At 46.8% G+C, this 23432-nt stretch overlaps 1 protein-coding gene across 2 annotated transcripts in view; it reads right to left on the bottom strand.

The window, feature by feature from the left end:
• Positions 1-23432, bottom strand: part of AGPAT4 (1-acylglycerol-3-phosphate O-acyltransferase 4) — a 123793-nt gene that overhangs the window by 64074 nt on the left and 36287 nt on the right. The window lies entirely within an intron of this gene.

Below are 23432 nucleotides of genomic sequence, written 5' to 3'. Positions count from 1 at the left end.
AACTCTAGACAGAGATCCCTCAAATTTCAGTGAAGTGGGGGCCATGCCGGGGGTGGAGAGAGATGATAATAAACAACCAACATGAACAATTAAAGAAATTAATATATTAGAAAGTGATACAGCTCTGGTAAAAAAAAAGAAATGATAGACTAGTGTAAGGGAGATGGGACGAAGTGGGGGTGGGCTGTGGGGCAAGGGAGATGGAAGGTTACTGAGAGCAAAAATAGTGCTCAGTTGGCAGAGAGAGGAAAGTCCTACGAGAAGCCGCCGAGGAGGCAAGGATGCATTCTGAGCGCCATGTTGAACATGCAGTGACAGTAGCACCCCCCAGCCAGGAGAGGGAAATTCAGCTGAGGCTTGAGTAGGGGCTCGAGACTAAGAGACATGGATTTAGAATCATCCAAGGGATGCCTCGAGAATTTCTATCCTTTATGTCCTCAGAAGGGACAGAATAATGAGAACGGAAAGAGATAGCCATAATCATTTCCTAGGCTTTCCTATTTCCCTCACTCAAAATCCTGTGAGTCTTGTCCAAATCAAGGCGAGGCTGAGTTCCAGCTCTAAGAAGAAACTGTCAGTTAGTTTAAAAACAGATTTTCTGGAAACCAAGTCTCTGTTTCACATTCAGTCTTTCTGTTTTTATATGAATATTAGCTACCCAAACATGGTAGTACTAAAAAGTAAGCTAGTCGATATTCAGACCAAGCCTTCAAGCGTTTTCCTATGTGGAACCGTCCCCACAATATTTATCATCTCTGCAGCTTTGGCAATATTTCTCTATTTCCCCATCTTGAAGTCCTCTGTTCTTAATAGCTCAGTGACACACACATATACACACTGCTGTATACAAATGTGTGCACACACAAACACTGCACTATCAACATCTAGAGATTTGAGGTTCCCCTGGCAACACTCACAAAATTTAACACAGAATCCAATAAAGCATACATGACAATTCCTATCTCTGTAGGTCAAGTTTGAATTCATTTGAAACAACAATAACAAGAAAACGCTTGCAATGAGCAACTTGGTTGAAAAAGTAAGTATCATTCCTCGCTTAGATTTTCAAGTTTCATAGCTACAAAAAAAAAAATGAGAAGAAATGGAAAATAACTTTATATGCTCAAAAGGAAACTATTTGGTGCTGATTGATTTAAATCAAGGCACAAAAAAACCTTAATTTGAATTTCATCCATTCTTAATTTGTAACAATTCAAACAGAAGCCAGGATGAAATGTGAAGCTGCTCAAGAGGAAAGAATTGTTAATAATCAGATGAAACAATGTAATCAGAACCACCATGGGGAACAGAAGCCCAGTGGGTGAATATACACCGGAAGGAATCCTTACAAATATCACCACTACCTTGTGTGTCAGTTACAGGGAAAAATGCACTTGTCCAACGGGCAAGGCTGGCTTTGTCAAGGAAACAGAAGTGCAAACCAAATGGAAAAGTCGAGTTGCCCATAAGTCAGCTTGATGATAAGAACTTGGTGATAAGAAGTCAGAATGGTGTTAGAATGAGATGCATTCCTCATCACAGTGGAAATCTGCTGTGTGAACTGAGTTTCCTCCCTCTGGAGAGCAGCTGAGCAGAAAGGTGAAATCAGAAATCTCCAAGCCTTGCCTGAAGGTGATCATCACTTCCTCTTCTACTGTGCTTGAATTAATCCACTAGCACCATCAATTTCTCTAACAGCTTGTGATACGGTATGTACCATAGGGCTGGATAAAAGGGTTTAATCACCACTCACGTACGAGGAAAGTGCTGCCAAGACACTAGAAAAAGTTTCACAAATTCAACTACAAAATATGTTAACGATTCTAACAAAGGCAGAAAGAGGAGGGAATTTTTCTGTTTCCTTTGTTATTAATCTTGATAGCGTGAAATGAGTAAGAGAAACCTCGACCAAACTGGAGTCGGGAAGGCCTGCTCTCACACCCTATCATACATCGTTAATTATTCCAAACAGGAAGAGATAGAGGATTGAATCTCCGGCAGGAAGTGCAAATACTTTACTACAACAGGAAGATTTCTCTCCCTGCCTGGCAACAGCCCAGCCAATGAGAAATGCCAGACTCAGCCAATGAGATGCTGTTGCTGCCCTGACTGTTACCTTCCTCCAATGGACTTTAGTTAAGATCAGCCTCTCCCCTCTATAAAAACAAGCCCCTTCCTTTGTGTCTTTGGATTCACCTATGGTGCGCCATAGCAAGCACATCCAGAATTACAATTCCCTGGCTATTCCTGATTAAACTCATTTTGAGAGTAAAACAGCTGGCTGATTTTCTTTTTAAGTTGGTGATGGTCCACACCCAGTCTTAGACACAATGAGGAGCTGGGACCTGCAGAACTGGGGGAGTCTGAAAGCACAGGCCAGGAGAGGCTTAGAAGTAGACAGGGCAGGGCAGAGCGGGAGAGCTGGAGCTCAGTTTGGAGGCCACTTAGGTAGCAAGACTCCATGTCAGAACGTAATAGACTCCTGGAGGGTCAGAGGCCAAGTCCACGGGGATGGAAGCCCAAAGGGGGCAGGTAATGTGTCCTCAGTTGTCTGCCCGGCTGCTAGGGCAGTGTGTGGCATAAGCAGGTGCTCAACAAATGCTTGTTGAGTGAATGAATGAAGTTAGTCAAGGCACAAATACAGAGGAAGGGTTGGAGACCAGACAGGATGTGCTGAAGGACAGAAGCCAGGAGGCAGAGCAGGGAGAGTGGCGTGTTCCGATCCCAAGGTGAAGCTGGGACCAAGAGAGCAGGCAGAAGCCTGGAGACGAGCCGAGGTAAGAGCAGACGGGAGTCTTCTGAGCCATCCTGTGGAGGCAGGAACCAACCCAGCCTGGCCAAGCTGGGCCCTGCAGGTCACGGGGCACGTCTGCCTGTGGTGAGCTGGATGTGGGGGCAATACCTTCTTTGGTCTAGTCTGTGTTTCCCTCTTTATGCTGTGGAAGTGGTCCATCAGCACCATTCCTGGCTAAACGTCTCTCGGAGGAGCTGCCAAAGACTTCTTTCCTTCTCAGGCCAGCAGCCATGTGCCTACTGCCCACGCTCGACTGCCAGAATCCTTCCCGGGACAGTGTCTACAGAAGTACAGTATTTCAAACTGTATTGTATTGTATTTCAGGTCAGAGCCTTTCAAAGCCGTGCATTTCTTGGCTTCCAAACCTGTTCTGCTGGCTTTCCTTGGATAGGACTGAAAGAAAGGCAACAGGGCCAGCCAACAGCAGTTTCAAAAAATCAGTTCACCTCCAGCTTAATACTAACAATTGTTCCTTTAGGGAGGCTACAACTATGCTCTTTATATAATATTTTAAATACTAACTTATATCCCCCCTCAAAAGACTATCTAGACCCTTCTCATTTCTACAGACTTGAATACAATTCTTCATTTTTTTTTTTTTTTTTTTTTGGTGAGGAAGACTGGCCCTGAGCTAACATCTGTTGTGAATCTTCCTCTTTTTGCTTGAGGAAGATTGTCACTGAGCTAATATCTGTGGCTATCTTTTTCTATTTTGTATGTGGGACGTCACCACACCATGGCTTGACGAGCAGTGTGTAGATCCATGCCTGGGATCTGAACCCAGGAACCCCGGGCCGCCAAAGCAGAGCATGTGAACTTAACCACTACGACACCAGTCCAGCCCCATGAGTACAATTTTAATACTCAATATTGAATGAGTCTTCACAATTTGGCAAGATACACTAATTATCCTATTTAATTGATGATCCCATTCCTATATTCACCAGTGTGTTGCATTTCTAATCTGTTGCTTGGTTTGCAAATGTGTTCACAGACTTGGGTTTCCAAGTATCTGTGAGCTGAAATGTTTGCATGACCCAATGGGTATAATCTGTGCTGGCTCTCAAGCTCCTGGAGGTTATGAGTCATTCCTTCTCTGCTATTTCACACACTCCTGAATCTGCAGAAAATGCATCCATACCCAAAGGCTGGGCTCAGCCTGGTCCAGCTCCTGGAATCCTATGGAAACATCTTGGCTCTTCAGCATGAATGTGTCTCTTAGGCCTTTCTCTCTGGCACACAGTATAGGCAAAAATCATATTTTAAACCCATGATAAGCTCTTTTTTGAACCTCAAACATTCTAGTCTTTGTGTCCTGGAGTCAAGCACATATATGAGATACTGAGATGCTTGCCAGAGTGAAGAGGTCCACCCAGGAAAATGATCTCCCCACCTCAGGAAAAAGAAAAATGCCCAAGGTTCCTTTTGGCGGCTCAAACTCTAAAGGTTCCAACATACAGTCAACAACCACTACAATTTCTCCTTTTAAGGTGTATGTACCCACCCCTTTGTTATCAATACAGCATGACCACTCAACATCCACATCAAATTGCATGGAGTAGACAAAATCAAGTAAATCTACATTCACAGGTAAGACTTTCCTGCGTGCATCCTTTTATGAAGGGCTGTCAGCCTTTCTCTGCCCCCAGAGGTGGAAAGCTGTTCTAGTTCAGACATGCTTGCCTCTCTCTCTCTCACTCCATGGCCTGTTGACAGGGACTAAAGAAAACAAACAAAACATGACATCCAACTAAAGCCAAATTCGTGAGGCTGCCTAGAGCTCGCTTCCTTCCCGATCTGACAAGTTCCTGACAAAGGAGATGGTAACACGTTTAGATGCAAATACAAATTGGTGATGCCTCTGTTTCAGAAAGACTTCTGACCACATCTTGGGGTCAGGGGCTTGGGAGAGAATCAACTAGCGGACGATGGAAGCCAAGAGGCAATGCTCTCAGGGCTCTTGGAGCAAAGCTGTGAGAAGGAGAGGCAACCACATCGCCGGTCTCTTCTGTCCTCAAGCAAACGTCTGCAACACACAACCCTCTTTGACCAGGAGGGTAGACAACATCTACCATCGCCTTCTTGAATTCCCCAGCTCGATTTCTTCACTACAGTCCTTCCTTCCCAACTCACTCCCTTTGTTCCCTTTGAAAACTCCAAAAATGCTCAGTCAGCGTCTGGTCCCCCAACTCCCTCTTTTTGAAACTGAAGAAGAAGGAGTTGCAGTTTGCCTGTATTTGGGTGAAACTGTGTCTGTACCCACAAGGTTCACATGGGAAACAAAGTAACCAAAGTTTCTGAGCTCGCGTTGCAGAACAGCGGGAGGACCACTGATAAGACAGTAGCTTGCTGACAGCCCCTCCGCCTGACTAAGCATCTCACAGGAGCACTGAGAAACTAAAATGACCGACTATGAGATTTTCACGTCACCGCTTTCAACACATAGAACCCCGCCCTGAATTTGCACATGTGTTCCATGAGGAAATAAAAAAGACAGTCACCCCTGCACAGACGACTCTTGCAACTTCAGCACCCAAGGCCACATGCTCCCCTCCCTGTCTTATTCTCACAGTACGCTTTGGAAAAATGCTTAGAACTGCACATAGGCAAGCTAATCAGTAAGCGGTGGAGAGAACAACTTGTTAGCAGAAAATTTATGTCCTCTGCCCAAACTGTTCCTTCTGTTCCAGATAAAGAAGTAACTGAGGGTTTCTTGGATTCCTCAGGAATGTGGCATTCAGCAGATCTGCCACGGAGAGGCAGCCAACATTCTGCGGTCATCCACCACCTGACTCTCCTGAGCCCCCTCCCCAACCCCGTTTGCCTTATATAAGTCATTTCCAAATGAGTTCCCTTCGAGGTGGGTTTTTTTTAGGATGATAGTCCACCATCTTCCGATTTGCTAGATTATCACTTATGGAAGTTCTTTCTCTACCACCACCTGCTTGGCCTCTTATCTTGTGGCGAGCAGATGGAGCCCTTGCTCGCTAACATTTTAAGGTAATTTTTCTCAGGGAGTCCACCTCCTGACCGACTTTCCAGTTTGGGCTTTCCTGGTGCACGTCATCTAGATTAATCTTCTTCCACTTGCTGCCACTGTTCTCATGTCATACTTGCTCTTCACTTCCAGGCTTTCCCGTCACAATTCCCTTTTGGGTGCCTCGTGGCTCTGGCCTGACTTGTGGCATTCCGGCCATGAAAGATGGGCAGACAGAGTAAGGAAGCCTGCCAGGCGCGAGAGCAGACTGAGTACCGGAGTGGAGATGTGGCCATTCTGCTGGGAGGCCAAGGCATGGGGTTGAGGGAGGGAAATGCAGCTGAGGAAAGATGAGGGGGCTAGCTACGTGAGGCCAGAAAGTGGTCCCAGTCACCTCTGGGTGCCCAGCACCTAGAGCACAATGCCCAGGATGTGCTAATAGGTGCTCAATAAACGTGTAATGAATTCAATCAGTAGGCATTCCATTGTTCGAGTGTGCTTTTCAGAAATGTATTGGGTGTCAGGTGGAGGATGCACCCCAGGGAGGGCTGAGGTGGAGACCTCTGTTAAAAGCTTATTGCAACCTTCTGAATGACATCCAAGTCCAGGACAGGAGCTTTTCCTTGCATCTACCTGAGGGTCCAACCAGGCATGTGCTGACCAGTATGAAGGTGCTTGACTTCACCCCCATTGTCTCTCACTAATCCTGCCTCTACTGCAGATATGGGAATAACATCTGTTCTTTTCCACTTACAGAAGTAGGCTACTGGGATATAAATTGTACACGAGCAATCACATATTTATGAGCATCCTCGTGTCCCGGTGAAAGTCATTGACTGGGAGGGACCACTCCTCAACTCAGCACGTGCAGATTGCTAGTGAGAAACGACCCACAGCCCTGGAAGGGGATGAAGAGTCCAGCCACAAGCCTGCCTCTCACCCTACCCAGGTTGCTCTCTGGCCAGAGGCTGCACTGGCCACTTGGAATGGCACCCGCCCCCCCATCCCCCCATTCAAGGCATGGTCAGCACTGCCCACTTCCTGCGTGACCCGGCGCTCTCACCATGAGGTTCATCCTTAGTATCTCTCGTGCATAGATCTCTCTCCCACTAGATTGTGGCTGGGTTTAAGGACAAGTCTCTTAGTCATCTTGGTTTCCCCCACTCCCAGCTCACCTCTTGGCCCAGAGCTTGTGCTACGCTGACACCTGCAAAGGCCCTCCGAATGTCCCCTTGTCCACTGCTGGATGCCCTCTGAGGGCTGGTGTCTTTGTCTGACCAGTCTGGTCCCCCTTTCTTCAGGTAACAGAGCCACACACTCAGGGGTGGGCATGTGACCTGGACAAGGTCACGACAGTATTCCCTGCCCAGAGTGACAGTGCAGACAGTGCTGTGATGGAAAATATTTAACAACCAGCTCTCCAGGGGTGGAAAAAAACTTTGATATATAGCTTTGCTGATTTCCATGGTGTAAATAACCTCACCGCGGTCGATGTCAAGCTGCCAATTTGCAATCGCTAAATGCGAAGTTGTGTAGCATTTCTACCATCCACATCCAATTGACGTAAATAACCTCCAGAGCAGAGATAATAGTAAAATGCAGTAAACTAACTACGGAGTGATGAGTTTTCAGTATTTATTACCTTTGTTTTACAATTTATTGTAAGCTTATAGTGGATGTGTTTAATAACGGGCTTGGAGAATCGCTGACATTTTAGCAGCTGGCTCTGGTGACACTGCTGGCTATAGAGACAGGCTCGTGACTTGGATAAGGCCAGGCGCTGGAGCTGAGGGGAACGCCTTTTCCTTCTCGGTAGCAGAAGTGATGGGAAGGTGCGTTCGAAGCTGCTGGTGGCCATGGTTGGTGAAGAAAAGAGGGCAGTCGTAAAGAATCAGGGCCATCAGTGCAGAGAAGCGAGGTGTTGCAGGGAGGGTCTGTCAGCATCCCAGCTCCTGTGCCCAGTGGATGCTGATGCCCACCACCCTCCCTGCGGTTTGGTGCTGTGAGCTAAGAAAGTCCTGATTTGTGCTTATGCTGGCTGGGCTTGAGCCCCATGCAACCAAGAGTCCTGGTGAACTTGCCCTCCTCTCTCTCCTCACTCCAGGACTTCGGTCTCCGGGGTCTGGCTGACGTCATTCCCTTCTGAAGCCTTCTGACTAGTCCAGACTATGGTTACTGCTCTTCCTCGCTCTGAAATCCTACAATCCTTAGGAGTGAGTTACATAGTTGTACGTTTCCCTCACATATATTATATTTAGTCTCATGGCTGAAACTAGCTTAGTGATCAATAAACAGGTTTTGGCTCATTAAATAATTGTGGAAGCAGCATAATGCAATGAGTCCATCTGGGTCTTCCAGCCACCCACACCCTGCAGGTTACAGAGCATTATCTGCAGGGTCAAGATAGTCTGTGTGGGACAATGGCTCACTCCAGGCCCAGAAAGGTTGCCTCATTCATTCGCGACCATTATAGAGAGGAGTCTTGCTCTGGGCCAGAACAGCGCTGACTGCTGGCTCCACGGGGATGACCCCTACTCAAACATCACTGCCTCCAGAGACTTCGCATCCTGAGGGCAATGAGGTAAGTCCTGCAAAAGAGGTAAGTGCAAGGAAGAACAGGGAAGGGAGTGACTCATCTTTCCAATGTTGGAGGGGAAGGGGCAAGCAGAGGCTTTCACAGAACCGAGTAGGAATTCACCCGATTGAGAAATCAGGTCCTTTGGTACCATCCTTTAGTACCTGTGGTCTACACTATGCACCTGCCAAGTGCCTTTCATGGAAGGCATCGCTTTATCCCCTGAAAGTGGTAATCCCCTCTTTTAATTCCAAGAAAATAATCAAAAGCATTACACACACGTTATTCTGATGCAAGTGATATGGAAGAGAGTTTTCCACTTTCACATCTCCACCAGTAATTCTCCAACCCGGTCAGGCCTTGGCCTAAATGACTATGCTTATCGCATGAAAATGACCTCCGACTGCAGTGTCGGCCAGACATACCAGCCCTCTAAACAGAAACCTCCCTTTTTTATGATTGTTGAATTGATACAGTTCCTTTCTTTCTCTGAGAAAGAGCTATGAGCTGAAGCAACACGCATGAAAGCCGGATTTACAAAACACAGGATGAATAGCTGTGGGGTTAGCTCAGAGAACCGTCAAACTCAATGTCCCCTTAGAGTGTCCTTTTGAAATGAGAAGTGGGGAATTCTTACGACGAAGGGCAGGTTAAGTGTAAAATTAATACCTGGCAGTGTATATGACCGTAATGTGTGTGCCCTTGGCTTCAGATCACTCACAATGAGCAGAAAATGAACATTAGCTCGTTTTGCTAGTTCTGGGGATGGCTTTAGGCCTGGGCATCTGCACTTGGGCTGGGAAGGTGAGCGATGTGTCAGTGTGCATGGGGCTGTCCTGGTTTGAAACTGGAAGTCCCGTATCTTGGGAACCCCGTAAGTTGGAGGCAAACTGGGAAGGCTGGTGACCCTCAAGACCCTCTGGGGCAAGCAGGACCCACACAGGAGGAAGAGGCAGATGAGAGAAGAGTCTTACAGCGAGGTGAACCCTCTCCCTTCCCGAGCTGTCACCTCGCTCTGAGAACCATCGTCAGGCAAAGCATCACCAAAGGAGGCCTCGTTCCTACCTCGTGTTTCCTAACCTTCAAAACGTTAGTTTTCTTGCCATAAGTGTTTAATCCTGTTGTTTTAAACATCATTTGCTGTCTTCTTCCCTCTGCCTGTCTGACGCCATCCCAGCCTCTCCCTCCATTGATGGGAAAGCACACCTTGTACCTCTGTCATCTCTTATCTGTTCTACACTCACTTTTTCTGAAACAAGGCCCAGTATCTTTTGTTCAGCTCGGAGGGGGACCGCATTAGGAAGCCTTCGACACAGTCTCCTCAGCCCCCAGGCCGTGGCAGGTCCCCTACCGACATGCCCCGAAAACAGTCCTGGCATAGATCTTTGAGGCTGGAAGGGAGTCTAAAGGTCATTTGAACAACGGCTCCATGTAGATGGGTTGTCTGGAGAATACCCGCAACACACTCCCCTGGAGGTCAGTCCCAGCCCCGGAGTCCACGGGAGGGACTCACGTAAGGTGCCTTGATGTTCGCGGGCAGCCCTGTCATTAGAAGTCTTTGCCCACGTGTTTGTGGCTTCCTCTGATGCCTGACTCCTTCCCTCTGAGGTTAGGAGATGCATCTAGTCCTCCTTCCACGGGATGTCCTTCAAGTACTGACACAGCTGTGGTGCCTCTCAGGCCTGTCTCCTCCCTGTCCCCAGCGTCCTCCCGCTGTGTTCCTTCTCTGTCCCAACTACGTCCTCCTCAGCCATTCCAGGTTCTCAGAGCTCCTTGTAAAGCAAGCTCAGCCCTGTCTGTCCCATGCCTGGCTGACTAAGTGCAGAATAACAGCAAGAATACCTGCACCTTACATTTTTAAAAAATTTCTTTTTCTTTCTTTCTTTTTTTTTTGGTGACGAAGATTGGCCCTGAGCAAACATCTGTTGCCAATCTTCCTTTTTTTTTTCTCCCCAAAACCCCAGTACATAGTTGTATATCCAAGTTGTAAGTCCTCCTAGTTCTTCTATGTGGGATGCTGCCACAGCATGGCCTGAGGAGAGGTGTGTAGGTCTGCGCCAATGATCGCAACCAGTGAAGGCCAGGCTGCCAAAGTGGAGCACATGAACTTAACCGCTATGCCATCAGGTTGGACCCGCCATTCGCCTTACATTCTTATAGCATGTTATAATTTATTTTTCTTGTTTTACGAATGAAAAACTGAAGCCCCAGTCACAAGGTAGTTAGGCCAGTGCGCAGGAAACCAGGACTCCAGGCTCCAAATGCAGTTTTGTTACAGGAACACCAGAGCAGGTCCCCCCTCCATGGCCCTAGATGCCATACATCCATGTCAAATCTACCCAAGGAAGCTGCTTGGGGCTCTAAAGAGAGCCTGAGCGGGCTGGAGAAGACCCACTCTACCAGCGCTTTCCACAGGACGTAACCGTGTACTCAGGGGGAAGAGCGGTGTGGTATGTATTTTAAAACATTATAATAAAACACCAAAGCATTTCTGGGATTTTTTTCTTCCACACAAAAATATGGAAGTGGGGAAACTTTTACTCCCCTCCCTTCTGGAGACTTGAGATATGACCAGAGAGAGGATGCCTCAAAATGTTTGAAAACACCTCATATATCATATGGACGCAAGATTAACTGAAATAGAGGAAAATATGGGAATGTTTTGTGCTGTTAGAATTCCCTTTGCTTGGAGCTTGTTTCTGTGAAGACTACTTCTTCCTAACTTCCAACTGTGCTATTTAAATTCTATCCCCAGTAAGCAGACCCCAAACCGTACACTAAGGCAGTGGTCTTCAAACATTCTTGACGGTTTAAATAAAGAAATTAAATATGCACCATTAGCACATGCAAATTTTATACACATAAAAATTTGTGTTTCACATAGTTTATAAAATATATAAAACTTCTATTTTATCCGTATATATGATAAAAGAAACATAAATGAGAAGCTCTAGGATTTGCTTTCTAGACCCTCGTGGCTTGTCTTGTTTACATCCTGGAGAACACCCACAATGTCTTATGAAGTTACAGGACACCCAAGTCAAATTTACAACCTAATTTGAAAGCCGTAACTTAAGTCACGAGTGAAATTTAATGCTTGCAGAAACAAATGGGCACCTCCGCTGGGAATTAATTTATTTATAAACCATATCAACAGCTAAGACAGGTAAGCATCTGCTCATACAATTCAACATCACATTTGTATTCCTAAATTTGCTGTGCCTTTAGGATGCCTCTTTGAAATTTGGAGTGGTTAAGCTCCCTATTTAAAATATAAGGTCATTTTTCGTAGGGAAGGTCACATATATAGGCTTCTACCATGAGTAAAGCATATTTGCTTATATGTGTATATATATATACACACACACACATATTTAAGATTCAGAAACAGATTGTTACTCAAAATAAACAAAGTACACTATAACATATAGTACTCTTTTAAAAAACTTTAGAAAAGCCCAGCATCCTCACTTACCACTGTCCTTTTATTGACTCAGTTTCGTAAGATGAGACCATTTGTATATTTAATATGCTTCCAGTCACCAGGAGTATCAGCCACACAGCCTGATATTTCTGATGAATTGAGCTGATAACATACTGATGCAATCAGTTCTTAATCCCAATACTTGTTTTTTCTCCACTAAGTAAACAAAAAGGTGTTGGCACAAGGGGCTAATTTTGTAACAAGCTTTGTGTGGAAAAGGTCAGCTAAGTAAAAGCCCAGTTCCAAATAAAATCGTGTCACTAGGAACTGGACTGGAGGGTGACACTGATTATAAAGAGAAGACATTCGATCTGGGGGAGCTGGGTAGACATCCTCCTTGATGGTTCAGAATAAAAGATCCAGGAGTGTGTGAGACAACAGAACAGACTGCATGGGGGGAGATTACTTCATTTTCTACTGCCTTTTTAGGCAAACCAAGCAGTGAAAGAAAAGATTTGTATGGCCAAAGAGGTTGCCACTAAGACAGACCCGAGCATTCCTTGGCTTGGTCTACGGAGAGAAGCAAGGCATTCTATCTGCATAATCTCTCATTTCCTGTGTTATCAGTGAAACAACGCTGGGGGTGGAGAAGCAGAAGGGAGGCACCAGGGCGAGGAGAGAGAAATAAACACGGTCTCCACCTGAGTTGGTGTCAGCAAATTCGGCGTTACTTGGCAATTCATTGCCACAGTGGAAGAAAAAAGACAGAAAGCAGAGTGCACTGTTTCCTGGGGCTCCTAGCAAAGTAGCACAAACTGGGGGGCTATAAACAGAAATATGGTCTCACAGTTCTGGGGGCCAGAAGCCCGAGACCAGGTGTTGGCGGGGCTGGTTCCTTCTGAGTCTGCGAGGAGCCACCTGCTCCAGGCCTCTCCCCCAGCTCCCTCTGTCTTCACATCATCTAGCACTACGCATGTCTGTCTCTGGCTGCAAATTTCCGCTTTGTATAAGGACGCAGGATTAGGGCTATTTCAATGACCTCATCTTTTTTTTTTTTTTGAAGATCGGCACCTGAGCTAACATCTGTTGCCAAGCTTCTGTCTTTCTTCTTCTTCTTCCCAAAGCTCTCCAGCACGTAGTTGTATATTGTAGTTGTAGGTCCTTCTGGCTCTGCCAGAACCTGAGGAGCGGTGCCATGTCCGAACCAGGATCCGAACCCGCGAAACCCTGGGCCACCAAGGCGGAGCGTAAGAATTTAACCTCTAGGCCGTGGGGCCGGCCCATCAATGACCTCATCTTAACTTGACGATCTGCAAAGCTCTGTTTCTAAATAAAGCCGCCTTCCGAGGACTGGGGGTTGGGACTTGAACATCTTCTGGGGAGACGGGCGCAATTCAACCCACATCCTGGGTATGCAGCCCTGGGGGCCATTCGCTCCTCTCCTTTGGACTGAATTTCCTCAGGATTTGCAGGAAGAGGTGAATCTGTTGTATGCAGGTCCCGGGAAGGCAAGGCTGCAACATGTCATCACTCCTGGTCCCCAGCCTGGGGGAAGCTCTCTCACATACACACACACACACACACGCACGCATACACACACGCACGCATACACACACACACACCCACACACACACACAGTGAATGACTTCACACGGTTTATTGCACAAAGGGCTCACTTTAGCTTCCTTTTCTACACCCTTCTATAAGCCATTCGCTATTTAGTTTTTTTGTCGTGTTTTTTTTTTTTGTTTATAAAATACATGCTCATTGTGTGAAACCGACATTCAGAAAATATAAAGGCAATTAAAAAATCTCTATTTATAATTCCTAAAAATAGCACTCTGATCAATTTCACTTCCAGTCTATATTTATAAAATTGACATTATATTGTCCAATAGCTGGTGTCATGCTATTTTTACTTAATATTATACTTAGGGTGTGACAGGGTTCAAGGAAATAGTGACCTAGCTGAGTATCTTTCTATAAAAGATTATGTGCGAATAGATTTTTCAAAGTAACAAATTAACAATTGCGCAAGGCACATTTGGAACAATGCTGCTCAGGGCAAGACAAAAATAAATCTTGAAGAGTAAACTGATGTTCACAATGCTTAGAATTCCCAAGGACAAATACACAGAGTCCAACTAGGGAGAGTGCCAACGGCTGGGAGCCTGTGGGGCGCCACCGTCCTCCCGGGCTGGTACGGGGCTGCTGCACTCTCATCCATTCGTGCTCCAGCCTCCTGACCCAGCACGGTCCTGACATCTGGTAGGTCCATCTCCTTTCAATGCCTGGTCGCCTGGCAAACCAAGTTAGCTCTTTGGTGATGCTGGGAGATGCTTTTTCTCCAGGCTGGACCAGCCTTTCCTCTTCTTGCCAACATAGCACAGTTCCTCCTCATTCTCTAACACCTGGCTTGTGACGTCGCTTCAGTGGGGCATGGCTCCACCCCTTCACAGGGTGGCTTGTCCCTCTCTCTGTGTTCCTTCTGTACCTCCATCCTGGCTTTTATCTCAAGGCTCTACCATGGTTTATGTCACAGCCTTCTCCACTAGCCTGGGTCCCTCTGAGGGCAGCAGCTGTGTCCCCTTCATCTCTGAGCTCTATGCGCTGGCCCAGCGTCCAATCCCAGAATGAACTCAAACGCATGTTTGTTAAAGAATGCTTGCTGAGCAGTGACAGGCATCCTGCAGGGTCACCTGGGGCTGAGACAGAGAATTAACATGCTCAGGGTGGATCCTAGCAGGTGTTTGCTTAACATCAGCCATGGGTGTTAAATCTCCTATCGCATACTTTATTTGTTTCAAAATGTAGTTGAAAAAAGGAATTTGGGGATCTCAGCTCTCCTATTACTGTGTGACCTTAGACAAGTCATGTGGCCTCTCTGAGCCTCAGTTAACTGATCCAAAACATAGAGGATTACCTGTTCAGAGCGGTTATGTGCTTATACAAGGTAATGGATATAGAAGGCTTAGCATGATGCCTAATGCATAATCAACACGACAAATTGTGATTACAATGATTAGAAATGAAAATAGCTACTTATTAGGATTATACTTTTTTCCTTTCTCTATAGCCCTGTGGAATGTCACTACATACAATTGCCAGTTGGATATGTGGCCTCAGCTCAGGAGGCTGGTTCCTCAACCACAAAGCCATGATGGGTGCGCCACAGAGAGAAGCTCTGACGCAGACTTTCTGGCCCCAATCTCAGCTCCCCTACTTCCTGTGTGATCCCAGGCAAGCTGCTTAACCTCTCTGTGCTTAAGTACTCAAAACAGTGCCTGGAATGGTAAGTGCTAAGTATTAGCTAGCTAAAAAATTCTAGAATAAGGGACATAATTAGGAAACCTGATTCCTCTTAGCTTGCACATGCCATGATTCTCTTATTTTTCTCATATCTATCATCTCGCAATCACTTAAATTCAGACACTCAAGTTCTTTGACTCTATAAGGAGCTTTAAATAAGATCTAACATAAATCAATTTCTGGATTGCTTCTGCTGCATTCCTTTTGGAATGCTGAGTTGCTAACCTGATAGGTTTTTTTGTTTGTTTTTCGTGCTATCCAAAAGGCCTTAGTAATTGCAGAGAAAATGGGAAAAGTTCCATTTTGCCCAAAGATAGGTCAAATGAGATGGTTCTGGTCTGTTAATAATGACCAATACGGAAGGGGCAGGTAGGACTCATTAAAGATGCCCTTGTGAGGGATTATTACGAGATCTTTAGGGAACCCGACTGTAGGCTCCCTGGGGGCAGGACAGGAGCCACCTTCTCACCATCATTTCCCGGTGCCAACACAGTGCCCAGGCACACAGAAGGTGCTCCATACTTGTCGATTAAATCATGAAAAATGCTACTTAGAGTAAGGTTTTCGTTGCTTGGTTCAATGTGGTCTTCTCCTCTCATGGATCCAGTTACGGATCCTCTCGTCATTGTCTGGGGTTGACAAGGAGGTTTACTCCTTAGAATTGGAAAGAAAGAGGAAGAAGATGCTCTTTGCCAGTTCCTGAAAGCGCACGACTGAACATTCCTTGTGGAAGCTGTGGAATCTCCTGGGTCAAGCCAGGAGAAGTCGGGCTGCGTTTGCTTGTTAAAGCCGTGGGAGCGTGGAGACCAACATGCTTCAGGAGAAGGAACAGGTACCAGCAGGTGACAGAAGCGAGGGGAGAAAAAGCTTATCCCAATAGAGAAGTTCGGGAGCCCACTGCTCTGTCCAGGGGGCACAGCTTTGCCCTTAGGTTAGAATCTTTTTTTTTTTTTTTAGGTGAGGACGATTGGCCCTGAGCTAACATCTGTTGCCAAGCTTCCTCTTTTTTCCTTTTTTCTCCTCAAAGGGCCAGCACATAATTGTGTATCCTAGTTGTAAGTCCTTCTATGTGGGACACCTGCCACAGCATAGCTTGATGAGCAGTTCATAGGTCCGTGCCCAGGATCCGAACTGGCAAAACCCGTGCCGCCAAAGCAGAGCGTGCAAACTTAACCACTAAGCCACTGGGCCGGCCCCTGGGTTAGAATCTTAACCCGATGCCCTAGGGCATCCTGAAGAACTTATCATGGGTCTTTGAAATCATTCTCAATCTGACTCTACTCCCCAAAGCCCCCATCCTATCACATAGCTGTAACGAGGGAGAAAGTGCCCGCTTTCGCTTTGTCCACTGATGTCCATCTATAGCCAGTTATAGCCTACCTCCTGCAGGCAGGTGGTCACCCCCTGGGAGCTGCTAACGATGAGTCTGTGGCCTTCAGAGAGAATGCCCAGATTCTGGGCTGTGGCTCCCAACAGAGATTCCTGCTGGGTTCTGCCAAGAACAGCAGTGTGAAGGTCAGGACTAGTGGCTTTGGGGACAATCTAACAGAGACCCTCTCTGACATCCTGGAGGTCATAACTATTGTGACAAGTGAAGAGTCAACCCTGCTCGGGACTAAAAAGAGTGAAAACTCAGCTTGGGCTGAATGGAGAAATAGCAGCCCTGCCATTAATCAGGCGGGGAAGAGAGACGCCGACCAAGTCAGCTGCCGAGTTAGCAGGATGTATTATTTCTCCCAAGGTCGCGCTGGAAAATGCCACAGCGACGCCCTCATTGATGGATCGCTTTCGTTCAATGACAACCTAGACCTGCCTTGTATTTTCATGTAACGGGGGACGTCCAATTGTGGCGCTCCCCTCACGACAGCACACAGCAATGCTCATAATGCCCATTTCTCCTAGTCCTGCTCAGAAGCAGAAACCTCAGGAGAGCTGGTCCCCACTTCCTTCAAACCCTCTGCAGAATCCGCCAGCAACGCATGGACTCTGTGGAGACGGGGTAAATGGAGAGGTTTGCTCTTCAGAGTCTGCTCCCAGGGGAGCTGTGCGCCTCTGAAAAATCTCCTGCCAAATGCATCAATGAGCAACCGAAGAAGTCTAGGGGAAATCCAGGAATGGATCCTGGGAGAGTCCTCTTACTGTTCACTCTTCTGGAAATTCCCTTCTCCCTCCCTGGGGGAGGGGGCCCCTTCCATGTCCACCTCCCACTAGGGTGCTCTAGGGCTGTCCCTCTATTCAGGGGACCAGTGTCCATGACGGGTGTCCAGGGACCAACTCCGGGTAGGTAGCGGTAGTGGTCCCCGCTCAGGATAACTGATGCTCTGCCCCTCTTCTCCTCCTCCCCTCCCCCTCCCCATCTCAGGCTCTTGGTCCAGATCCCTCTGCCTCCCAACAGCTGCTCATCTCCCTGGCCCTGGCCTGCACCCGCCGCACCTGTGCTAACCGATCTCAAAGAAAGGAAACGAACACGTGCCTGAGACTCTGGAGCTCAGATCAGGGATTTTTTTTTTAAGGTTTTTTTCCTGCTTCAGGATGAGCTGGATGGGAGAAGGTATTTTGATTTCGAGTGAAACAAAAGAAGGAAAGATATGCATAAAAACAGCCAAATTAGCACTTTGGGAGATGGCCTTATATTAAAGTCTAACCAGCCAAATGGCACCAGGGACAAGCCTGCCATCCAAGTTGCAGGGGGAGCAGGGGAGCGGCATGCCCAGAGGACCCGAGGGTCGCCGCTGGACGGAAGGGAAGAGGGAGCATCCTCAGTGAAGCCCGGGGTCCCGCTGGGGCTCCAGGGAAGGTGTCCACCAGTCCACAGCTGGGTGTCCACCCTCGGTCTGTCATCGCCAGTAGTGGTAGCCCCTGAAGAGGAACCGGGGCTGGATGGGGTCAGGGGACGCCTGGGGGACAGGTAGCCAGAGCTTTTTCCCTGGGGGGGGGCTCCTGTTAGAGCTGGGCGCCCTCAGGCAGGCGCTGGAAAGGTGTCCTCACAGTAGGCAGGGATGCACATGGCCACAGGTTGTCCGGTTCGGTACCAGGAATGGGCCCCTCCTCCCAGGGCAGCATCCCCAGCTTTTGTTCCCACAAGGGCATGACAGCTTTACCTTCTGGAGCCCACTCGACTGTCCTCCTGGATGCTCCTGTGGCTGCTCCTCTGCTTCTCTGGGCCTTGTGAAGGGCTTCCATGTTGTCGTTACCCACCAGGACAAGCCCTTTCACTAACGCGCTTATTAGGGATGTTAATTACACCTGCAGAGACCCCCCTGCGGCAGCCGGACACCAGCGTTTGACTGAAGGAGACTGGGAAAAGGTGCAGGTGTGTGCTGGAGCCGCTGCCTCCCCGGGGGCCCCCTCCAAGGGGAAGCAGGTGGAGGAGAGCCCTGGCCAGCACTGCTCAGCCTCACCGAGCTGCTGGGCATCACCAAGCCACCACCGATAGTACCCCCCTCCACTTCTCGGAGAGTCAGGAAGTCCGCTGGACAGTGTCGGAGAGCTGAATGGTTGGTGTGAATGTTAACACTGGACCTTCAGGCCACACAGTCCTGCCACATCAGTGACATCGGGATGAAGGCGCTGGACTCCCGCCCACAGAAGCCTCCTGCTCCTCCTCCTGTCCTCTCCTAGAGGAAAGGCCATAATACTGACACTTGTCCTACTTGGAGGACTCCCCTAGGCATGGCAGGAAATGAGATTATTGTAAAAAAAAATGGAGGAGGGGCATGTGTGTTTTGTTTTACAGTTTATTGCACTGTTACTTGAAAATGTGCAAGAAGGACTTCAGCAATAAGGAAAACGAAATTCAAGCTCAGACCTCACCCAGCGGGTCCCAGCAGCCAGCCCTAGAGATGGTGGCAGAAAAGCAAACCTGTCCACACGTGTCTGGGACCAGAATGACCCACCTGGGAAGGCACGTAAAACCAGACAGGAGCCGCAGCATCTCCAACAGTGTAGACTCAGAAGCCCCGTGCCAGCAGCCTCTCGTTTCCTGAGTCATGTACCAAAGATGCTTCTTCTGTTCCACTCGATTCATCTTGTTAGGTCTCCAGACCAACGCAGGGACACTTGGCTCATGACGAGTGAGCGCATGAACAGATTCATAATGGGGGGACCAGCACTCTTCCCCCTGACCAGAGGAGGGCACCAGACATCCCATCCAACCTCCAACCAGGGGAAGACCTGACTCCTCTCAAAACTGCCCCCAAAGGCTGCTGGCTGGGTGAGGAATCCACCTGTTCTCAGGAGAATAGCGTCACCTCCCTCTCTCCATGCTGGGGATTAAATGCCCCCGCATGCACATTTTCTCAGGCATCTTGGAGCTTCCACGCCTGCATGCACATCCCTAGCTGAGGCTGTTCTGACAAGTTACCGAGCCCTGTCTTCCCTTCCTAAGAGGATCACAGACCGACTTACGCCAGGCTCACCACCCAAGCCCTGCTTCTGGGGTCCCAACTCCGAGGGACTTATCCATCCGAGAGTCCATTGCAAATGTGTATTATTAGGATGGCAGGAAGATTGACATCTGTGTCAAGGTAGGACACGAGTGGTGTCGCGGGTGGCGATATAGAGCTGGCTTCTCGCTTCCTGCTCAGCCACCACCCACTGCAGATCAAGTGGCCGATACCCTTCAAGTCAGAGGGAGCAGGACGGGGGTGGGACTGAAGAGCGAGGTAAACATCCTCCCATGTGCAAAAACAAAAAATCTAAACCCTTCTTAGAAAAAGGTTGGAATCCTGGTCGACTCCACCCCTCCCCTTCATTCAAATGTAGTTTGCTTTTTGAAGTTACCTAGCCAAGTAGTTAAGGTCCAGAATGCGAAGAAAGAGGACATCCTTGCTCCTCCTCCCTGGACGCCTTCCCTCCCTCCATGGACACAAGTTCCAATTTCCATCCTGAATTTGGTGTACCTCATGCAATTCTTTAAGCCCTTTTATACACAGCATCTCATTCTGGTTTTTTTGACCAGCCATTGAGCTCAGTCCTGCTAGTCTATGGTGAACTCAGGTGGTTTATGTGGCTCACCCAAGGTGATGGCCTGTAAGCAGGAAGGGAGGACGTTTTAAGTGGTGTCTCAGCACCACAAATTCCAACTTCCTCCTCACCACCATGTGGCCTTGCCCATTAGAGAAATTTAGTGGCGCTGTGTGTGAGACGATTGTTGAAAACCATGAACTTCATGGTCCAGAAAAATGAAATGGCAGACTCAAATGCACAGAACCAGTTGGCAGTCACAAGGAATTTAGAAGCAAGGCACCAGAGCTGGGGGGTCGAGGAGTGGGAGAGGGGTGTCTCCATTTTGTTTTGTGTCACCAGTCCTTTCCGGAACCTTAAGGTCAGCTGTAATCTTCCCCATCCCACCCCGCTTCTCAAAATTCTGCCATTAATAGATTCTCCTAATCTTTCTCTGTTTTTTTCTTAAAGCCATAGTGTCAGAGGCGAAGAAAAACAAGCCAGCCTGTTTGGGCCACATTTCCCTAGAGATTTAAAGGTACATGCCATGCAAAAGACAAGTCATAGAATTCTACTCCTCACCCTGCTTCTTGTCACTTTCTTCCTCTTCTCCCCTTGCAGAAGCTTGCTCCATCCTCGCCCTCCTCATCCTGCCTGCTAAGCCAGCCTGTCTTGGCCTTTCTTGCCTACAAATCTAGGCAAAAATAAAATAAAACAACCCTCCAAAAACCAGCCATCTAGATCAAACATCCTTTCAAATTGTTATCGTGATGTTGGTCCTTGCGATTAGAATCAAGTTGTCTGCTCTGTGCGCCATGGTGGTACATACCATCTACACTGCATTTTGTCCCTCTTTGTCATTTGCATCAGTAGGGCCTCTTGCATGTGAGCTTCAACACGCCAGGGCTGATGACTACTTTGGAATTACCTGGTACAACACCAAGCTCTTAAGAAACATTGAAGGAAAAAAGGGATGATGGCACAGCTCTATTGGTAGAAAGTAAACAGAGCGATGGAGGGGGTCTGAGTCTCTAGGAAACAATTGATTCTGCCTTTTTTCTTAAAAAATCAGCAGCAAATGATGAATGCTGCTGATTTTCTAAGCTCTAGAGTGATTCATACGCCAGAAGACACAATTAAACCCCATGAACAGTTTTTATCTTAACTCAGAGGGAAGAAGAGGAGAGTGAAAACAAACAGAAGGAGCTTGACGCTCTCTTATTCCGAGCTGCTGAATAGCCCACAAACTGTAGCGCCTGTGGTGATCAATGGCCCGACAAAGCTTCCTGAACGGTTTGGCTTTTACACGTCTTTTGTGGTCTTTGTGAAATGCTCGGGGTATAAGGAAATCTGTCAACTATGGAGAACAAGTGAAAAGAGAGAGAGAAGCCCAGGAATGCAGAATCCGGGAAGGCGCGGGTGAGCTTTCCTATTTTAATAGACTGTTTACAATGAGATGCCCATAAGCCAAGCCCGGAGGCATCACCCTCCCATCTACCACATTCTCTTTTTCCAGGAGCCAGGACTGCTCCTCTAGAGAGAGGAGCCTTCCCTTCCCTCTTCAGGTGGGTATAAAATGGATGGCTCTGCTTCTGCTCAGCCCAGAGCCCATGGAAGCTTTCCTCTGGGGCAGTAGGCACAGAGCACTACGGGATGTACCTGCATGGGATGTACCTGGATGGATGTGCTTCCAGGCCATTTGGTAATGTTAGACTTTCTGCCCTTCATCGCATCCTCTGCAGGGAAATGCCAGTGGTCTTGGAAGACTAATTCTTGAGTTTCATTTGGAATTGTTCTAAATAATTTAATTACCTTGTGATGGATAAAAATCCACCTTGCTTTCTGTTGTTATCCATCTTAATTTCCCCCAGAAGCAAGCAGGCTAAAGCGTCCTCAGAAGAACATTGACATGATCCGGCTATAACCTTGGTTGTCTTCATTACTTACCAAAAGCAAAATACAGTACTCTAAGGAACTCCTGTCCCGAATTCTATCTCTTATGTCTTGACTCCAAATGAGAAACCCTATTCTTAACCACCTGTCTGAAATCTGGATAAGGGTTATGACTTTGCAAAACGACATGATTTCAAACTGCAAAGTGACAGATTTTGGAGTCTCCATAGGTGTGTGCAAATCATATAAATGCAAGTTTCAATGAAGGGTGCAATCAGCATTGCTTTGTTAAATCTAAATTTTGTTTAAATAGACACCTATTGCTAGAGTATAAGAAGATCTTTAAAATTACAAGCTAAATCTCAGACAATTGTCTCCTTCCCTTGATTATGTAAACGCTTGTCTCTGCAAACAGCTACAATTCAGGTTCAGGCCATCTTCTCCCTCAGCCCTGCTCTATACCACAGCAGACGCCTAAATACCAGAGACCAATGTCAGAGTGAAAGGAACGACAAGGACATTTGCATTAAGTACAATTGCATTGAATGGGTGTCTGTGCCCAATAGGTCATAGACATTTGGATAAAAGATTTTTCTTTTTGCAATTATAACTTGACTTTATGATCTTATGAACACTTTCAAGACATATTTATGTGAAACACTCTAATCCAAGACACAGATCTAGCACTCAAACCGTATCACAATGGTATCGGACATCTTTGCAAGTTCTAAGTCAGTGAAAGAAATCGTAAACAAGAATGTTTCTATCATTTTTTTCCTCACAAATTAGTACTTTGAGGTTTAAAAAATAACTGATTGGATCAGTAGTAATCCATTTGGATAACTGTAGGCAGCTTGCATTGTTTTGATTCAAATTCCAATTTAATTGCTTCGTTTAAAGAGTTCCATAAAGATATCGATAATTTTGGGCTCTTGGCATAATCTAAGGTAGCTGAGATTTTTAGATTGCTTAATTTGAAAGAGCTCATATTTTTCAATATATATAACCGGTAATGATACACTGCATCCTTTACTGTAGAAAATAGGGACACATTTAAGGTCAATCAACAACAAAAGTCACCTCTAGACATCCCAATATTCTGATTCATCTTTTTTCACTTTCATTTTCGAGATACAGGCCATTCAAATTAGTCATGTTTTAAAATAGTCTAATATAATCAAACACACACCCACAGACACACAAATGAGTGTATCTAAAACTGGAGAAATCTAAATAAGATTGTGGATTGCATCAATGTCAATTTCCTTGTTGGGATGTTACATTGTAGTTATGCAAGAGGTTACCATTGGGGGAAACTGGCTGAAGGGTGTATGGAGTCACTCTGTATTATTTTTTACAACTGCAGGTGACTCCACAATTATCTCAAGATAAAATGTTAAAGAAAAGAAGCAAGGAAGAGAACAATATATTATATTGCCATTTAGTTTTTAAAAATATGTGTATATATTATGTATCTATACATGTACACAGAAAGACTCACCTGCATACACGTACA

The sequence above is a fragment of the Equus caballus genome, chromosome 31 (genome assembly GCF_041296265.1).
Source record: "Equus caballus isolate H_3958 breed thoroughbred chromosome 31, TB-T2T, whole genome shotgun sequence".
Taxonomy (NCBI): Eukaryota; Metazoa; Chordata; class Mammalia; order Perissodactyla; family Equidae; genus Equus; species Equus caballus.
Note: the sequence above shows the minus strand (reverse complement) of the source record. Positions and strands in the feature narration are given on the sequence as shown.